The sequence below is a fragment of the Suncus etruscus genome, chromosome 8 (assembly GCF_024139225.1).
Source record: "Suncus etruscus isolate mSunEtr1 chromosome 8, mSunEtr1.pri.cur, whole genome shotgun sequence".
In the NCBI taxonomy this organism is placed as follows: domain Eukaryota; kingdom Metazoa; phylum Chordata; class Mammalia; order Eulipotyphla; family Soricidae; genus Suncus; species Suncus etruscus.
The window spans coordinates 40,488,119-40,509,871 of NC_064855.1; the positions used below are offsets into that span (position 1 = coordinate 40,488,119).

Consider the following 21,753-nt stretch of genomic DNA (forward strand, 5'->3'; position numbering starts at 1 on the left):
TAGTATCATCTTTCCCGACTCAGTGACACTTGACTACTGCCTCTACCTCCTTCCCACTGCATGATCTTTTTCTTCTGAGACTGCTAAAGCCTCTGCTTATTCTCCATGGGCTGGTTTTTAGATGATGATGTCAGGACTGAATCCAGTAGTGGGAACTCAGTGACAGAGGAGATAGATTCTGTGAAACCCTGGTTTGTGAGACAGACTGGCAGACATATGCTTCCCCTGATATGCACCTTCTGACATTGCACCATTGTCTGTGATGCCTCCACACTAGAACACTGTAGGTATTAGCTTCCCTCAACACGTTCATTTTTAACACATTCATTTTGAAATGATTCAATTCTTCAGCACACACAGTAGCAGGCTGTCTACCACCATGGACATCTATAACTCAATGCCTAGGTAACAGTTGTCAGATTGTGCAGTTGTTCTGTGCGTCTCCTTTGTATAGCTGATTTTTCTTTGCTAAAGTATAAAAGACAAATCCTTGCTTTAGTTTATAGCTATAAACATCAAAGTAGTATACATTATGATGAACCTATTATTACATATTACAAACATATTACACATTATTACATAGTGTTTATATGTAAACACTAACTCCTATGCCTAACTGAATGATAAATGAGCAATTACTCGATATCAATAAATATCCAGCCCATAAACATTATTTTTGGAATCCCTCAACTCTGTCTTTTTTTAATTTTATCTGGTTTCCATGAGATCTACACAATGGCCACATGTAACATTTGGATGCTGTATTATTAAATCACTCTTAAATTTCAGAGAAATTTTTGGTAATGGTCAGCTTAATAGAAATATTTCTTTGTTTTGCTTTGTACACAACAATTGTCACCACGTGCCACAATGGTAGGGTTTCTCCTTTGCAGCCTCAGAGAGATAGAGTGTCCTGTACAGTCTCCCTCAGAAGAGCTATACCCTCTTACAACTCCAAATCTCTCTCTACCAAACTGAGATATTGCATAGCTCAAATTCTTCTGCTTCTGGTATCATCTCTATTAGAATGCTTAGAAGGCAAGGGAGACCAGCAAGAATATCTGGCTGAATGAGAGTCCCTTTCTCCACTATCTACACCAGTACAGGTTGTTGTACTTTTTGATGCGTGCCTGTCTCTGTGGTGTAAGATGGCATCTCATTGTTGATTTGATTTGCATCTCCTTGATGACTAAGGAAGGATGTGGAGCACTTTTTCATGTGCCTTTTGGCTATCTGTATTTCTTTGTGGAAGTTTCTTTTCAGTTCTGTTTACCATTTTTTAACAGGGTTAGATTTTATTTTCTTGTTAAGTTCTACCAGTGTCGTATTTATCTTAGATATTAACCCTTTATCAGATGGGTATTGAGTGAACTCCCATTCTATGGCCAGTCTTTGTATATAGTCATTATTTCCTTTGAGGTGCAGAAACTTCTTAGTCTAATGTAGTCCGATTTGTTTATATTTGTTTCCACTTTCTTGGTCAGTGGTGTTTCATCCATGAAGATGGCTTTACAATGTCATGGAGAGTCCTTCCTACATTGATTGGTCCAGCCTTTTGGGAAAACAATATGGATATTCCTCAAAAAATTAGAAATTGAGTTTTCATTTAGCCCAGCAATACTACTTCTAGGAATATGTCCTAGGGGGTTCAAAAAAAACATGCAGAAAAGCCCTCTGCAATCCTAGTTCATTGCAGCACTATTCACAATAGCCAGAATCTGGAAACAACCCAAATTCCTGATGAAAGGTGGTACATCTGCGCAGCTGTTAGGAAAAATGTAGTCATGTAATTTGCTTATACATGGATGGATATGGAGAGTACTATGCTAAGTGAAATAAGTCAGAGGAAAGGAAAACAGAATGATCACACTCATTTTTGGTATATTAAAATATACTTTGGGATCTGGAGCTGTGGTGCAAGCAGTAAGGCATGCCCGTGCCAGCCTAGGACCAACCACGGTTCAATCCTCCAGCATCCCATATAGTTCCCCAAGCCAGGAGCGATTCCTGAGCACATAATCAGGAGTAACCCCAGAACATCACCAGGTGTGGCAAAAAAACCAATATATACACTTTGGTATTAATATCCAGTTACAATGGAGTCACGTACCAGGAAGACTTGTTCATAGTACAAGGCATGCTACAAATAGAGGGAGAGTGCAGTTATGGCAGAGACGGGACCGCTATGACAATGATAGTTGAAAATGGTCACTCTGGACAGGAACTGGATGCTGAAGAAGATAAAGTGATAGGCATGTTATCATACTGGTAGAAATACTGCAAGCCACAGTGTCTAAAATGGGAGGAAAAAAAGAGAAAGAGAAATGTCTGCTACAGATGTAGGCAGGGGAGAAGGCAAAGGAAAAGTTGGAGGGAAACGGGATATTGGTGCAGGAAATATGCACTGGTGAAGGGTAGTACATTCTATATTGTATGACTAAAACTCAATTATGAACTACTTTGTAATTGTGTACCTTAAGTGAATCAATTAGATGATTTATTTATTTTCAAGAAATAATACCTACCTGAACAAGTAAATCTAACCAAGGTTTAGGAAAAAATGAAAAGACTGCCTTGGTAATAAAGTTGCCAGCTTGGAGAACTCCAGGGAAGTTGGAAACAAATTATACATTGTTGCCTTCGAAAGCCCTAAATGGCAAAGCCTGCTCTAATGGAATACAGAAGCTAAACAATCTGATAAATTCAGAACAAATAAAGGCAAAGGTGCTTCATATAAACTGTTCATGGTTTTGATGTGGTTCAAGAAAATGACATCTTACTGAGAAAGAGAATTTCCAGGTCATAATCACAGAAAGAAACCTATGCAAGAAATTAATTGAATGCATTTAAGCTTGTTTAGGGAAGAGCCTAAGGCCTAAAAGGGACCTAATAGAGACAAACAGAGGGAATTTGGAGGACAATTGAAGAGTCAACAACACTCCCTAGTGAATCCAGTTTAATCTCTATCTTTGCTAACTAATACTCAGGAACAGGTGAGGAAATGCATTAATGAGACAAAGGGAGTAAATAGGCCAGGAAATTACTGAAAGGCTGACTGGATTACCCAAATGGGAATTTCTCAGGAAGGTTTGTATCCTGGTCACAGGAAGGAGAGGATGAAGAAAATACACTTGCAAGGAAGTGAAACGCCTAATTAGCATTTGATTAATGCTTAAGCTGCCTGTGTCAACTAAAAATAATTGACTCTCTGTGATTTTTAAATCCCAGGTGCCTTTTTTATTTGTTTCTGTTGTATAAACTAATGTTTATAACTAAAAATAATCTTTCATGAATACTATTTATTAGTTGTTCTGAGCAAGAAAAGGATTTATAATTCCCCATAAGTGGTGCTTTAACTGTCCTTAGGAGCTTCAACTATTCTTAGGAACTTGGCTACTTGCCACTCTGGTGAAGGGACTACAGCATCTTTCAGAAATGCCCCGAAGGAACAGTCCACTTCTGAGAGTGTAGAAGCAAATCCATATGCGGCAGCGGTTTGTGGGAAAGGTATCCTCAAACTATATTTGCAGGATGATTGATATTTTATTATTATGACTTGCAACTAGGAACTAGTGCCTTTTAAAGTAGTGTAAAATATTTTAATTTCTTTTATTCAAAATTGGTTTTATTTCATAGAGTGAGCAACAATAGAAACACTTGCAAACACTTAATTTAAAGCATTTTTTTTTATTACATATGGTATTCCAAATTCCAAGCAGGGTTATTTCTTTAAGAGATCTTGGCTAATCACTTTTCTACTTCATTATCAGTGAGTTGTTTCCTTTTCAGTTTGACTCCCTTTTCTTCTTGACTTCCAGCTGTGATGAATTTCTCCGAGTAAACAGTATAGCCAGAGCTGAAAGAAATGCCAGAAATAGCCTTTTTGAAATTGAGTTTCACAATCTGGAACAGCCTGATTCTCTTGCTCATTTCTCAATGAGTGAGCCACTTCCAAATGAGGTAGGGTGTCGAGGGATGTAGACTTTCTGGCATCCCAAAAGGACAGGTGTGAAAGTTGTTTTGTTATGCATTTTGGAAAATTGCAAACTCCGGTTGTATTGGACTCTCAAAATAAGAAAGGAGCTTACAGAACTATTCTGGACAATTTTTATTTCTGTTTAATGGCTTGTATGAATATATCAGTCCACATACCAATCCCAGTCTTAATCACAGTGCTGTCATTTCTCTCTTCAGAATTGAGGATTGGAAAGTCAGTGTAGGCACATTAGGTCACAGATACCAACATTGACTTTGTGATTGAAAGAACCCAGAAAAAATGTTTAAGTTAGTACTGAGACCACACTTGTACAGGAAACACTATGTTAAGCAATATGAGAATTATGGGGCCGGTGTGGTGGCACTAGTGGTAAGGTATATGACTTTCAAACATTAGCCTAGGACGGAATGCAGTTGATTCCCCCAGCTTCCCATATGGTCCCCCAAGCCAGAAGCAATTTTTGAGTGCATAACCAGCAGTAACTCCTGAGTGTCAAAGGGTTGTGGCCCAAAACAAACAAAAAAACCAATATGAGAATTATACTATGTTATAAACAATGATGAGAATTACAGAGCAATTACTCTATTGCTATAGGCAGCAAAATTGTGTGTTCATTTTAAGTTCCCTTGAGAGTGCACCTTTATATTCCAGGGTCAAGACATAAGAATGCCTACCACTTTTTTTAACTTGTTTTTTAAGTGTATGTGCTTATAAGATTTAGAGGGTACAGTTACACCATCCCCTCCACAAAAGTGTCAGTGTTGGTCTTCACTTCCATAGGGTCCTTTTCTTCCATACCTTACTTTAAGTAACATTGGTTTTATCTATGAGGTTTTTATTCCATTGACAATTGTCTGTTCCCTTGCTTTATTTCTTTATCTATTGCACATGAGTAAAAGCATCTGATCTTTATCTTTCTCCTTCAAATGTATTTTGCATAGCACTTTCAGTTCACTTTCATTTACATTGTAGCTAAGTGGTATTTCATTGTTAATATATGCACCCATTTTTTAAAATTTACTTTCTTATTGTTGGACACTTCTTTCCAAATCTTAATTCACTTGGTCCTGCATAGATAGCTATGCATACATATTAGGGGGGCTGTGAGGGGTTTAGGGCACAGCCAGAAATGCTCAGGGTTTACTCCTGCCTTTGCTGTCAGGAATTACTACTGGCATTGCTCAGGGACTATTTAGGATGCCGGGAATTGAAACTGTACTCTCTTCAGACACTCCTGTGTGTAATCTTTCCAAATTATGTACATTGTATTCCTGAAAGCAGAATTACTAGATCATATTTAGTTCTGTTTATTAATTTTTGAGAAACCCCCATATTATTTTTCATAAAGTAGGGGTGGGATACCTTTTCTTCTTCCAAGGGTCATTTGGATATTTATGACTTCGTTCATGAGTCCTACGTACATACAGATGAGTGGCAGACAGCAGATGCAAAGCATTCTTGTATGTTCTGTCATGTATGAAGGTAGGACTACAGGATTTGGTGGGTTTTCTATGGACCGTGGTCCAGGTATTTCCTATTCTTGCCAATAATATTGTAAGAGTAACACTTTTCATCAAGCCTCAAGTGATAACTAGTCCATGACTTCTTGTTCAATCTTCCCTAACACAGAGCCTGACAAAAATCTACCCTAATACAGAGGGACAATATGACTATTCACCTTTTATTTCTCTTCCTCTAGAAATTAGGCTCAAGGAAACTTAGTAAGTGGGAATTCACACTTACTGATGAGTAAAATGTTGGCTTCATTGCAAACAGAATCAATGACTGATTTAATATAAGACAAGTTATTTATCCATCGATGTAATAGACATCTATTAAATACTGTAACATGTCAAGTCATCATGTGGCCTAGAATCAGAGAGACAGGTTCTCACTATGTAAGTTTTAGGTTTTTCTGAGAGTCACAGTGAACAAACAAATGAATGCATTTTGGACATCAGTGAGACAATACAGAAAAGGCATCTACATTCCTATGTTTATTGCAGCACTATTCACTAGCTAGAATCTAGAAACAACCTAAGTGCCCAAGAGCAGATGAGTGTATAAAGAAACAATGGTCCTTCTACACAACAGAATACTACACAACTGTTAGGAAAAAATAAAGTCATGAAATTTGCTATATATAGATAAACATGAGAAGTATCATACTGAGTAAAATTAGCTATTCCTCAAATTTTTAAAACAGGGGCTAGTTCACTGTCCCCCAGACCATTGGAGGGCTGGACTATAGTTTAAAAATATCTATATATGAACGGCCCATCATAGTTTGAGGATCCCTGCCCAAGACTGAAAGGAGGTATCAAGAGACAAAGAGGAGAGGAGTCCTTACATATATGCAGGTCTGGGAGGAGTCTGCAGCTAAGCAGGTCAGGCAGTGGTGGCAAAAACACCCAGCTGACTGGATAAATGTCCTCAGTGTGTCACATGTCTAAGGACCCCTGAGTTAGAGGGAAAAGTACAGACACAGATGATTACACTCATTTGTGTGATGTAAAATAAAATTATGTGGTTCTGTTTGAAGAAAAGAAAAAATATAAAATAAAATGGGGCAAAAATCAAACAAGCAAAAAAGAAATATGGGAGTAGTTCTAGTAAACCAGTTTCTTTATTTGCTCATCTTTTCTCAGGCATTTGGGTTGTTTCAGATTCTGGCTATTGTGAATAGTGCTGCAATGAACATAGATGACTTTTATGCATTGTGTTTTGGGCTCCTAGGGTTTTTCTGAGGAATTGTCATATAAAAGTTTAATTTCCAGGTTTTTGAGAAATATCCATATTATTTTCCCAAAAGATAGGCCAGTCAGCATTCCCACCAGCAGTGAATAAAAGTCCCTTTCTCCCCACATCCACACCATCACTCCGCAGTCACATCAGTACTGATTGTTCTTGTTCTTTTGATGTGTTGCCAGTCTCTGTGGTGTGAGATAATATCTCATTGTTTTGATTTGCATTTTCTTAATGATTAATTATGTGGAACTTTGTGGGGAACACATAGGCACCATTCAGGGATTTCTCCTGGCTCTGCACTCAGAAATTACTGATGAGGGGCTGAAGCAGTGGCGCAGGCAGTAGGGCATTTGCCTTGCACGTGGCTGACCCAGGACAACCCACAGTTTGATCCCCAGGTGTCCCATATGGTCCCCCAAGCCAGGAGCAATTTCTGAGCAATTTCTAGCCAGGAGTAACCCCTGAGCATCACCGGGCATGGCCCAAATCCCCCCCCAATTGCTCATGGGATGCCAAGGATAAAACCTGGGTAGACTGCATGCAAGGCAAATGCCCTACCTGTTGTGCTATTACTTTAGCCCAAGGTGGAACATTGTTTCGTAAGCCTTTTAGCCATCTGTATTTCTTCTTTGTGGAAGTCCCTGTTCATCTCTTTTTCTCATTTATGGTTGGGGTTAGATTTTTTTCTTGTTAAGCTCTACCCAGTGCCTTATATATCTTAGATACTAACTCCTTATCAGACGGGTATTGGGTGAATAGTTTCTCCCATTTCCTGGGTAGTTTTTCTCTCCTAGCCACCATTTCCTTTGAGGTGAAGAAGGTTTTTATTTTATTGTAGCCCTATTTGTTTATCTTTGCTTCCACTTGCTTAGTCAGCTGTGTTTCACCTTTGAATATGCATTTAACTTCAATGTCATGGAGAGTTATGCTTATATTTTCCTCTACATATGGTTATGTTTTCAGGAGAGTATTATGCTGAATTAAATAAGTCAGAGGTAGAGGGATAGATATAAAATTGTTAAACTTATTTGTGGGATATTAAAATAGATAGTATGGTATTAATGGTATTAATATCCAGATGAGAGTCATAATAGGAAGTTTGCAACAAGTAGAGAGGGAATGCAGTTAGGGTAGAGAAGATCACTATGACTATGATAGTTGGAAAAGATCATTATGGACAAGAACTGGGTGCTGAAAGGAGATAAAGTAATATGCATGATACCCCTTAAGTAACAATTTGCACACGTTGTCTGAAGGAAATATTGCAAACAGTGTCTAAGATATATATATATATATATATATATATATAGAGAGAGAGAGAGAGAGAGAGAGAGAGAGAGAGAAAGAAAGGAAGAGAAAGAAGAAAAATGTTTCCATAGAGGCAGGCAGAGGAGAGGGCATGTGGGGGAAGGGAGGGGGAAACTGGAGATACTGGTGGTGGGAAATATGAACTGGTACATTGTATGACTGAAAATTAATCATGAACAAATTTCTAAACATATATCATGGTGTTTCCGTTAAAGAATTTATTTTTAAAAATGAATAAAAAGTGGTGCACTGGATTTAACACACCCCAACTATTTTAAGAGACATAAAAGGGATCTGTATATATCTTTTGAATATCTTATATATGTATTTCCTTAACAGCTAACTATAACCCTTACTAAATATTCTCTTACACAGTGATGATTTCCCCCACTGTTTAGTCTGTTTTTCTTTTTGTTCAGTAAGGAATTCTGGTAGAAGAGTTCCTCTGTTTAGAGCTTATGTTAGAACCAAGTTACGGGATTGTTGAACTTGTTCCAGCAGCCCCCATATGTGGCATTGTCCCTCTTTTGCATAGGCACATTAAAATGGGAAAATACTATACATACAAACAAGTTCTCATCTAATAGAGATAGGAACACACATAGTCATAATGACCTGGCTCAGGACTCAGAAGAACGGGCATTGTCCATTCACCCCTGAATCAGGAATGCCAGCTACGAAACAACCACAGTTGTCTATAACATCACCTGGAAACAATTCTCTACCAGGGAAGACCCTACCCTACCAGGCATCGACCTACTCCAAAGAGACACCCAGAAGACTTAACAACAACGACCTGCTTTCAGGACAGGGCTCTCCACATTGCCCTCTAATTGTGAGGTGAAACTAGAGGACGCTCCACATCATCCTGGCTTCAATGTAGGATATGCAGGATCCCAGGATCTTTAACTACAGAAACCTGACACCAACAACAGCGACTGTGCTGAAAGAAAAAAAAGTTTTATTGGCACTACAGACAATGACTTGGGTTGGACAACCTAGTATGTCTGGAGCCTAGAGTTGGTCTTTCCCAGAAAACTTCAGGAGTAAGGTCTCCTTGTATTTAGGCCAAGGCTTTTCCTTTCCATGTCCCCCATATTTTGCTGGGCCTATGCAAACAACAATTTCCACTCTATCACAGTTTTTACTGTACTTATTTAACTATTATCCTTAAAGAGAGAGAAAGAGAGAGGAGGAGGAGAAAAAGAAGAAGAAGAAGAAGGAGAAGGAGAAGGAGAAGGAGAAGGAGAAGGAGAAGAAGAAGAAGAAGAAGAAGAAGAAGAAGAAGAAGAAGAAGAAGAAGAAGAAGAAGAAAGAAGAAAGAAGAAAGAAGAAGAAAGAAGAAGAAAGAAGAAGAAAGAAGAAGAAAGAAGAAGAAGAAGAAGAAGAAGAAGAAGAAGAAGAAGAAGAAGAAGAAGAAGAAGAAGAAGAAGAAGAAGAGAAGCTTATTAAACCTTCTACTGGGCCTTTAATGAGTTAATCGGTCATTCAATGATTTTCAAAAATATACTTGCTACTGAACCTTTTCTTTCTCTTCCATCTCATTAGTCTTTCTATTTTTCTTAATAACTTTGCCTTTGTTCTTCCTGAAACAAATGTATTATGATCAATTGTGTCAACTATGTGATATATTTTCTTTAAATAAATAAAAAAAAATTCAAAATGGAATTGCCAGAGAACTCAGCAATTCAATTTTGTAAATAGAGCCAAAAGAAATGAAACCATTACTTCTAAAAGATATTTATAGCTGTCTATTCATTGTAACATAATTTACAACACTCAAGACACCAATACAACCTCAACCTAAGTGTATATCAACACAAGAATAAATAAAATGTAATATATATATGCATATATGTGATTACATATGTATTAGATTCTAGAATGCAATGCAACCACAAAAAGAAAATACTATTGTTTGAGACAATATGGTAAACCTTGAAGGTACCATACAACTTAAAATAAGTCAGATGGATAAGGACAAATAGTGTATGATGCTACTTTTATGGAGAAGATAAAGCCAAACATAAACAAATTAACTCACAGAAAGATAATATTTTGTAATAATACGATATTTATGTATGAGTCCAGAAAATTAGATGGAAGTCAAAGAGTACCAACTCAGTAATAAAACCTATAAGTACAAGAAATGTGATTAAAAAATGAATAATAGCATTTTATTATGGGGTGGGTGTTATGGGGATGGAGTGTAACTAAGAAAATGAGTAGCTAGAAATGAAAATTGGTGAAGGGATAGGTATTGAAATATTTTATGACTGGAATTCATAACTTTTTAATAAATTATACCATCATGATTTAATTAAAAAAGAAGAAAAAAGTCAATAATAACTGTTAAAACATATAAAATAGGTTTGTAATATGGAGTGGATAACTGAACAGGAACTGAATGGTCAGCAAAGTCTCTCAAAATAATATTTTACCTGAGACTTAAATATAACACACAACCCACAAGTTGGAAATCTGGAACAGAGCCCCAGAAAGAATCAATGGGAAGTATAAGAACCAGTAGCATGCTTAGTCTGGCATGTGTCTACTAAGATGAAAGGGAAATCATGCGGGAAGAAAGGGTTGTGGACCTAATGAAGGATCAGGATTTCTGCTGCCAGAGTTCTGGAGACGGTTTAAGTAAAGGGGATGATAAGCTTGATCCATTTTCTAAATTATGTTATCACTATTTCATTTTATTTTATTGTGTTATAGGGACCACGTCCAAAGTAGTTGGGCATGATGGTAGTGCCTGGTGATAATTCAGGAGATGGGGTCTGCTGTGTCAGGAACTGAACCCAGGGACTCTCACCTGCCACCACATCTGCCACACCATAAGCCCCCACCAGAACAAATTGAAGCCAGGAATCCCATTTTAAACTTAAAGGTTAAGCAAGAATAAGGTGTTTGCATTGTATTTAGCCCTGAGTTTGATCCATGACACATTTTTTAAAAGATGTAAAACAGGTATCATTTATTAATATAACTTATTATAAAATGGCATATATTGTTAACTAATGAGTGGTGAACAATGAGCTGATTTTCAAAATTTCATATGTTGAAACTTATGAAAGACAATTGTCTTCTATCATTTCCAGATGCAATTTATCCTACTTGTTTTTAGAACGTACTGAGAAAAGCCCTTATGTGCAAAGATTAGTTGCCATTGTTGGACAGTTCTCCTTGTAAAGGCAGATGATCTCTTTTTTAAATTCTTGTTATAATAACACATTAACAAGTTAATATAAAAATAATAATATTGACCTAAAAGTATCATGTATATAGACAAAAATGAACTATTTCATGGTATAAAATTTGGGTAATGTAAATTTGCTTGCATTTCTTATAACAAATGTAAAATGCGATGAAGAAGTAACCAGTGGCTTATGTAAACACTAAGATTCATAGAAAAGCACCATGTAATGAATTGATTGTTCTCTTGTTGATTGAATTATGAAAGTAGAAACATGCATTAGGTAGTGCACATGGCAGAGAACAGTTTAATTACTAATATCACTCTAATAATAATACAATATAATAATTGATAAGATAGCTGTGTAAGAAATAACAGCATATGGTTATAAACTTTCTAATTAGTAACCTACTAATATAAGGACAAATTAAGAACTTTTCATGTGAGATCTTTACAGAAGCAAGTTAACTTGAAAACATACTCATTGTATGCAATATTTATACTCATATTTAAGTTCAATGATTTTTGAGTATTTAGCTTATAATAAAATACAGTTTTAAAACTCTTGGTTGAAAGAATAATGCTATAACTTCAAATTCTTACATTACCCTTATATGTGAGTTTAGTCTTTTTTATGATCAATTTCTTTTTTTTGAAATAATTCTTTTTTATATCTTTATTTAAACACCTTAATTACAAATACGATTGTGATAAGGTTTCAGTCATGTAAAGAACACTCCCATTCACCAGTGCAACATTCCCACCACCAATGTCCCAAATCTCCCTCCATCCCATCCCACCACGACCTGTGCTCTAGACAGGCTTTCCAGTTCCCTCATTCATTCACATGATTATGGAAGTTCTCATGGTAGTTATTTCTATAACTGCACTCACCACTCTTTGTGGTGAACTTCATGAAGTGAGCTGGAAGTTCCAGTCCTCCTCTCATTGTCTTTGAGGATTGTGGCAAAAATGACTTTTACTTTTCTTAAAATCCATAGATGAGTGAGACTATTCTGCGTCTATCTCTCCCTCTGACTTATTTCACTCAGCATGATAGATTCCATGTACATCCATGTATAGGAAAATTTCATGACTTCATGTCTCCTAACAGCTGCATAATATTCCATTGTGTATATGTAACAGAGTTTCTTTAGCCATTCATCTGTTGAAGGGCATTTTGGTTGTTTCCAGAGCCTGGCTATTGTGAATAGTGCTGCAATAAATATAGGGGTAAGGAAGGGATTTTTGTATTCTATTCTTGTGTTCTTAAGGTATATACCTAGGAGTGGAATAGCTGTGTCAAATGGGAGCTCAATTGAGCTCAATTTCCAATTCTTGGAGGAACCTCCATATCGCCTTCCATAGAGGTTGGACTAGATGGCATTCCCACCAGCAGTGGATAAGAGTTCCTTTCTCTCCACATCCCCACCAGCACTAATTGTTCTCATTTTTTGTGATGTGTGCCAATCTCTGTGGTGTGAAATGAAATCTCATCATTGTTTTGATTTGCATCTCCCTGATGATTAGTGATAAGGAGCATTTTTTATGTGCCTTTTGGCCATTTGTATTTCTTTTTTATCAAAGTGTTAATTTCTTCTCATTTTTTGATGGGATTAGATGTTTTTTTTCTTGTAAAGTTCTGTCAGTGTCCTGTATATTTTGGATATTAGCCCCATATCTGATGGGCATTGGGTGAATAATTTCTCCCACATGGTGGTGGCTCTTGTATCCTGGGCACTATTTCTTTTCAGTTGCAGAGGCTTCTCAGCTTAAGGTATTCCCATCTATTGATCTCTGCTTCCACTTGTTTGGAAAGTTCAGTTTCCTCCTTGAAGATGCCTTTAGTCTCAAGGTCATAGAGTGTTTTACCTACGTGTTGTTCTATATACCTTATGCTATCAGGTCTGATATCAAGGTCTTTAATCCATTTGGATTTTACCTTCGTACATAAAACATCATGCGGGTCTATGTTCGCTTTTTTGTAAGTGGCTAACCAGTTCTGCCAGTACCACTTGTTAAAAAGAGGTTTTCCCTGCTCCACTTAGGATTTCTTGCTCCTTTGTCAAAAATTAGGTGATTGTATGTCTGGGGCACATTGTCTGAGAACTCAAGCCTATTCCACTGATCTGAGGGTCTGTCTTTATTCCAATACCATGCTGCTTTGATAACTATTGCTTTGTAGTACAGTTTAAAGTTGGGGAAAGTAATGCCTCCCATTTTACTTTTCCCTAGGAGTTCTTTTGCTATTCGAGGGTGTTTATTGTTCCAGATGAATTTCATAAGTGTTTGATACACTTCTTTGAAGAATGTCATAAGTATCTTTAGAGGGATAGCATTAAATCTATATAATGCTTTTGGGAGTATTAATTTTAATGATGTTAATCCTGCCAATACATGAGCAGGGTATGTGTTTCCATTTTCATGTGTCCTCTCTTATTTCTTGGAGCAGGGATTTATAGTTTTCTTTGTATAGGTCCCTCACGTCTTTGGTCAAATTGATTCCAAGATATTTGAGTTTGTGTGGCACTAATGTGAATGGGATTGCCTTCTTGATGTCTATCTTTTCCCTATCATTATTGGTGTATAAAAGCCCATTGATTTCTTTGTGTTAATTTTGTAGCCTGCCACTTTGCTATATGAGTCTATTGTTTCTAGAAGTTTTTTGGTCGAGTCTTTAGGGTTTCCTAAGTAGAGTATCATGTCACCTGCAAACAGTGAGAGCTTGACTTCTTCCTTTCCTATCTGGATTCCCTTGATATCTTTTTCTTTCCTGATTGCTATAGCAAGCACTTCCAGTATTATGTTGAAAAGGAGTGGTGAGAGCGGACAGCTTTGTCTTGTACCAGAATTTAGAGGAAAGGCTTTTAGTTTTTCTACATTGAGGATAATATTTGCCATTGGCTTGTGGTAGATGGTTTTAAGTAGATTGAGAAAGGTTCTTTTCATTCCCATCTTGCTGAGAGTTTTTTTTTTTATCAAGAATGGGTGTTGGACCTTATCAAATGCTTTCTCTGCATCTATTGATATGATCATGTGATTTTTATTTTTCTTCTTGTTGATGTTGTGTATGATGTTGATAGATTTACAGATATTAAACCATCCTTGCATTCATCGGATGAAACCTACTTGGTCGTAGTGTATGATCTTCTTGATGATGCATTGGATCCTATTTGCCAGGATTTTGTTGAAGATCTTTGCATCTGCATTCATCAGGGATATTGGTCTGTAGTTTTCTTTTTTGGCAGCATCTCTGTCTGGTTTTGGTATCAAGGTAATGTTGGCTTCATAAAAGCTATTTGGGAATGTTCCTGTTTTTTCCATTTCATGGAAGAGCCTGGCTAGGATTGGTAGTAGCTCCTCTTGAAAGTTTTGAAAGAATTCATTAGTAAAGCAATCTGGGCCTGGGCTTTTCTTTTTGGGCAGATATTTGATTACATTTTCCATTTCCTCAATAGGGATGGGGGTGTTTAGATATGCTACATCCTCCTTACTTAACTTTGGAAGGTTATAATTGTCCAAGAATTTTTCCATTTCCTCTAGGTTCTCATATTTAGTAGCATAAAGTTCCTCAAAGTAGTCTCTGATTACACTATGGATCTCTGAAATATCTGTCGTGATCTCCCCCCTTTTCATTTCTAATACGAGTTATCAGGTTTCTCTCTCTCTTTCTTTGTGAGTTTTCCCAGTGTTCTATCAATCTTGTTTATTTTTTTTCAAAGAAGCAACTTCTGTTTTCATTGATCTTTCGGATTGTTTTTTGGATTTCCACTTCATTGATTTCTTCTTTCAGCTTTGTTATTTCCTTCTGTCTCCCTATTTTTGGTTCTTTTCTAATTTTTTAATTTTATGAGCTGCATCATTAAGTTAGTAAGGTACGCCCCTTCTTCCTTCCTGATTTGTGCTTGTAAAGCTATAAATTTTCCTCTCAGGACCGCTTTTGCTGTGTCCCATAGACTCCGGCAGTTTGTGTCTTCATTATCATTTGTTTCCAGGAAAGTTTTGATTTTTTTTTTTATTTCATCTCGGACCCACTGGTTGTTCAGTAGAAAGCTGTTTAATCTCCAATTGTTAAAGTTTTTTTCTGTATGCCTTTGTAGTTCACATCTAATTTCAGAGCCTTGTGATCAGCAAAGGTAGCCTGGAAGATTTATATCTTCTTGATTTTATGGAGGTATGTTTTATGTGTCAGCATATAGTCTACCCTGGAGAATGATCCATGTACATTGGAGAAGAATGTGTATCCAGGTTTTTTAGGGTGGAGTGTCCTATATACCTACTAGTCCTCTTTCTTTCATTACTCTTTTCAGGGCTAGTATGTTTTTGTTGGGTTTCAGTCTGGTTGACCTATCAACAAGGCCGTGTTGAGGTCTCCCACAATTATTGTGTCATTATTGACGTCTTCTTTCAGATTTGTCAGTAACTGCATTAGATAATTTGCTGGTCTCTCATTGGGTGCATATATGTTTAATAGTCTGATTTCTTCCTGTTGCACATATGCCTTGATTAGTATTGATTAGTGCACGAGTCCATCTTTGTCCCTTACAACTTTTCTGCGTATAACGGTGCCATCAAATATTAATATGGCCACCTCAGCTTTTTTAAGGGTGTTTGCTTGGATCATTTTCCTCCAGCCTTTGATTTTGAGTCTATGTTTGTTCTGACTATTCAGGTGTGTTTCTTATAGGCAGCAGAAGATTGGATTCATCTTTTTGACCCATTTTTCCACTCTGTGTCTTTTTTTTTTTTTTTTTTTTTTTAGTTTTTGGGTCACACCCAGCGGTGCTCAGGGGTTACTCCTGGCTGTCTGCTCAGAAATAGCTCCTGGCAGGCACGGGGGACCATATGGGACACCGGGATTCGAACCAACCACCTTTGGTCCTGCATCGGCTGCTTACAAGGCAAATGCCGCTGTGCTATCTCTCCGGGCCCCCACTCTGTGTCTTTTAATTGGTGAATTTAGTCCATTGATATTGAGGGAGATGATTGGCATAGGATTTAATGTCATCTTTGTAGATAAGTTTGCTGTGTTTGTTGGTCTCTCTTGTCTTAGAGTAGACCTGTCAGTTTTTCCTTTAAGGCTGGTTTTTCATCTGTGAAGTTTCTGAGCTGTTGTTTATCCATGAAGCTATGTCTCCTTCCTTCAAACCTGAACGTGAGTCGGGCTGGGTGCAGTATTCTTGGTGAGGCACCCATTTCATTCAGTCTTGTCACAATATCCCACCACTGTCTTCTGGCCTTGAGTTTCTTGTGATATGTCTGCTATAAGTCTTAGGGATGCTCCTTTGAATGTAATTTTCCTTTTTGATCTTGCTGCTTTCAGTATTCTATCTCTCTCTGTGGGATTTGTCATTGTAATGAGGATGTGTCTTGGGGTGTTTTTCTTTGGGTCTCTTCAGGCATGCAGGATTTGATTGGATGTAGTCTTTAACTCTGGGAGTATCTCTTTGATGATGTCTTTGACAGTTTATTCTTCCTGAAGATATCCTACCTGGGCCTCTGTGACTCCAATGATTCTTATGTTGTTTCTGTTGAGTTTATCAAAGACTTCTATTTTCATCTGTTCACATTCCTTGAGTACTTTTTCCATTGCCTGATCATTTGTCTTAAGGTTCTTTTCCAATTTCTTATGCTCTGTTGAGTTTTTCTGCATCTCATCTTCCAGCACGCTGATTCTGTCCTCAGCTGCTATTACCCTGCTATAGAGGCCATCACTGAGCTTTTTAGTTGAGCTACCGTGTTTTTCAGATCTGTTATTTCAGTTTGGAGTTTTCTAATTTCGTCTTTGTTCAGATCGATCTATGCTTCTTTGAGTTCTACAAACATCTTCCATATTTCTAGTCTAAATTCCTTATCTGAGACGTTAATCAGCTGGTTGGGATTTTTTAGGTCATCCAAGCTTTCGTCTTCATTCTCTGTGCATGGTGTTTGCCTATGAGGTTTCCCCTTGTCACGCTTGTAGTGTGATTTTTTTCTGCGTGTTGTGTTGGGGTTCATTGGTTAGAAAGAGTGTGGGGCCATGAAGGGGAGCAGTTGTGCTCTTCTGTGGCCTCTAGGGACAGTTTTTTTTGGGGGGTGCTCTTCTGACCCTCTGAGGAGAGCTTAAGAGATTCAGAAAAGAGACAGAAGCAAAGTCAACAGGTCTCTTCAAGTTATCATAGTAATCAAGGGCACAGCAGGGGAGAACCTCCTCAGACAGAGGAATCGGCTCTCTGCCTGGCAACCCCCACAGCAGTCCTTACTCACTGATTGTTTCTTAGTCTCTTGGCCTGAGCAGTTCCAGGATGCAGTTTTTTGGGAGTGCCCTTTTAAGCCCTCTCGAGTTTAATTTTAAAACTCAGTTATATATATTCTTCACAAAACTTTGAAGCTTTAACAAGAACATTCTTTGTTGGAAAATAAAACATATTATCACTTAGCGACCTAGTTTAGAAACATGAAATGAGAAACTTACATTTTTAGTATTAAAATTTTAAGTAAGTATAGTTTAAATAAGAGTTTTGCAGGGGGTCGGAGCAGTGGCACAGTGGTAGGGTGTTTGCCTTGCATGTGGCTGACCTAGGATAGACAGCAGTTCGATCCTCTGGCATCCCATATGGTCCCTTAAGCCAGGACTGATTTCTGAGCACATAACCAGGAGTACTGAGTGTCACCAGGTGTGTCCCAAAAACAACAACAAAAAAGAATTTTGCAGGACCAAAGTGATAGCACAACAATAGTGCATTTGCCTTGCATACGACTGACCCAGGATGGACCTGGGTTCAATTCCCAGCATCCCATATGGTCCCCCGAGTCAGGACCAATTTCTGAGCACCTAGCCAGGAGTAATCCCTGAGCATCACCAGGTGTGGCTCAAAAACAAAAACAAAAACAAAAGAAAAGAAAAGAAAAGAAAAAGAAAAAGAATTTTGCAAAGATTTCTATTGGTTGAGTTTACTAATAAAATAACTTTTAATTAATAAAATAATTTAAAATTTTAATTGTAGCACATATTTCTCCTTGTCACCTCATACAGACCACTCAAATTTTTAAATAGAAGTAATATTATATATTCAAGGTACTTCTAGCATGGTTGCTGTTAGTTTTTTAAAGCATCAATGTATTACCCAGAGCTTTTGTTTTCTTTGCTAAGTCCTATCTATTCAGAAAACATTTGTTTTTTACGATGAACCAAACACAGGAATTTCCTGTCAAGAATATTTTGGGGTCTTTGTTTAAGCTCTTCTCTTCTTCCCATTCTTACAAATCTACTAAAAGCTGGAGAAGTGTGCTAGTTGCTACAGGCTAGAGACACAGCTCTTTCCATGCTCTCAGTTCCTGCCAAGTCTTTCACGTGCTCCAGAAGATGAAAGACCTGAAAACCTTCACAAAGGGCCAACAGGCTGCATTGCCTGTGAGCCACATTGCTACCACTTTGCAGGACCAATAAGAGATCTTCTGTATGAAGACATCTATAGGATTTTGTGCTGCAGAGCAAATAAGACACCACAACTTTTAGGAACTAACAGCCAGCAAGGAATTAAGTGAATGACTGAAAGAAAGACCTCAATTACAGACTTATGTAACACCTTAGCCTCTTCTGACACCCATAAATCCCACAAATTGTGCAGTCTCAGGATTTGGTGGTAGTAAACTCCACCTTTGTTGTTTCTCAACCTTTTTTTGCACTTCAGTTCATTTAACATTTGGAAATGAGAACACAAACACCATCAGAAACAGTTAATATCGGTCTGTACTCTTTTTGTAGGTAATCAAAAATAAAAAATCTGCTTCCAGAAAAAAACTTTCTCTCAAGTGTCTTAGTAAATTCTATTAGGCACAGAAGACCTCCTAACTTATGTACGTTAGACACCAATTCCTACTGTTCCTTAGAGATAACTCTTCTTCCTGTATATGGAGTCATCTCCCAGGACATAACCCCATTCTTGCTTTAAGTTGACATTATAATTGTCTCATTGCTGTAGCCCTCTCATAAGTTTCTTTCTTGAGAACATTTAGCAGCTTATACCAAGCATAGGGCTTGCATTTTCAGACATCTTTTTTAAAGTTGGTCGGAACATGTTCAACTTCTAACCTCTTTGGGGACTGTTACCTGGGCTTCAAAATGTACCTTCTGTGCTGCTCTTGTTGGTGTTTTTTTTTATACTGATGCTAGCAGCAAGTAGTTCCACATTTCTAACAACAGATAAAGATAAGTGTATTTATGGGAGCAGCTCTTCTCAACTTCTTTCACCACTCATAAAAACTACAAAAAAAAAAAAAAGCAAAGCAGCAATAAAAGAAAAACCCAATTATAGAATTTCTAGCAAAGTATATCGGATCTCCCAAAATCTTGTCTACCTATCTATGAACAATACAAGAAAAATGCATTCTTAAGTTTTCCCTAAACAATCACTACTTATGCACAAAGGCTTACAAACTTCTTGCTCAAAACATCTCTAACATATGAGTTTACCAGGCACAATGAAAAGACAACACAATCCCACAGGCTAATGCAAAGCCAAGCTGGCTAAGTAGGGAGAGCTGAAAAAACAGTATCATGAACTGTTTTTTTTAAATGCCTGGAAGGGCACATTCTTTATTGAATATAAAAATAATGCTTCCTTACAGGACTTGGTGCCTTTTGTTACTAAAGTTCAGAAGTCAGCTTGGATAAGAGTAGTGCATCAGAGAATCTTCAGGCATGGCTTTTCTTATTATACTCTCACTCAAAGATGTCAGAGTTGTCGTTCCATTTCGTGATGCTAAACAGAACAAGAGCAGTTAGTAAATTCTTGGATTTGCCAGAGATCATTCTGGGTGTTAAAGAAACTGTTTCAGGTAATAGCATCAGATTGGTAGATAGAGAAGGGGAATATAATGTGAAGACTGTTTCAATAGAAAAATGAAGAGAGGGCCGGAGAGATAGCATAGAGGTAAGGCATTTTGTCTTGCATGCAGAAAAACAGTGGTTCAAATCCTGGCATCCTATATGGACACCCGAGCCTGCCAGGAGCTATTTCTGAGTGTGGAACCAGGAGTAACCCCTGAGCACTGCAGGTGTGACCCCCCCCCCCAAAAAAAGAAAGAAAAATAAAAAGACTGCTTGAATTACCCAGTGTAAATTAGTGTCTGTTACCAAGGATTGAAGCTTCTGAAAGGGATATAGAGAATGAGTCAACAGAGATGGAGTTAGGTAAGCCAATGAAAAAATTTAGTATGATGAGTATAATCTGCATGATGGTAAAAAATTAAGTTGTATATGTAGATCAGGACAAACTCATATGACATGTGATGAGGTCAAGACTTTATTTTATTAGTCATTAAGAACCTCCAGTCAAGGGCTGAAGCAGTGGTGCAAGTGGTAGGGCATTTGCCTTACATGCATTAACCTAGGACAGACAGCAGTTTGATCCCCTGGTGTCCCTATGGTCCCCTAAGCCAGGAGTGATTTCTGAGAGCATAGTCAGGAGTAGTAACCCCAAGCGTCACCAGTGTGGCCAAACAAACAAAACAAACAAACAAACAAACAAGAAAACCTCAAGTCTGAGAATAGCCTGATGAGAATATTCAAATGAGCTAGTAGGCCTCTTTTCTTGGATGCTTTTACAGTTTTTCCATGCAGAAGCAAACAGGTTTGGCTTAGTGATAGAATTGACTGTCTTACATGCCTAAATAGAGTTCTATACCCAGAAGCACCCATCATGCTGATTACAGTTCGAGAGCATAGGAAGAATGTGAATCACTGGCTCAGTACAAGCAATGGTATGCTTCAAATGAAAAATGTGCATTGTCCCAGTGAACACTGCAACTAAAGCATGTGTAAGCACCATAGATGACATAGGTGACAGCACCCTCCCTTCACCCACATCCTCCCTGATTCCCCCAAACAAGCACAACTAGAGCATATAAGCAACATGGCCAGTTATGTGGGACCCCAGTTATTAGAGCAACAGCTGAGGTAAACTAAGGAAGGAATTCTCCTAAATTCATGCCTCTGAGGTTGCTCTCTTTTGTAAGGTTCTATTGGCTTATTTATATTTTATATGAGAATCTTTGAAATTCACCTCCACTTTGGAGGCCTGTGACTACCAAAGTGTTATATCAAAGGCAAGGTGTTATATCAACTTACATTGTTAACATAATAAATATATGTGTATATGTACTATATATGTACATATGTACTATATATAAATATTATACTCTCTTCTTTGGGAGGGTTGTTTTGTTTTGTGTGTTTCTGGTTTTTTTTTTTAACAATACCGGTAGTGGTCAGGGATACTTCCTGGCTCTGTATTTAGGGTTCACTCCTAGAATAACTCCGGATAATATATGGTGCCAAGAAATCAAACCCAGGTCGGCTGAATGCAAGGCAAACACTTTACTATAACTCCAGCCCTCATCTAAATTCCTTCTTATACCTACCCTATAGATGATATTAAGAAGTCATAGTACATTGGCAAAATGATCTTGTAAGACAAGGTGGGATGTTGTAAGATGAGTGCTTGCTTGACCAGTTGTT

The 21,753-nt window shown here is 37.6% G+C and overlaps 1 protein-coding gene across 2 annotated transcripts in view; it reads left to right on the plus strand.

The window, feature by feature from the left end:
- The window catches only part of ATP8A2 (ATPase phospholipid transporting 8A2), a 763,449-nt gene that overhangs the window by 713,022 nt on the left and 28,674 nt on the right, over nucleotides 1-21,753 (plus strand). The window lies entirely within an intron of this gene.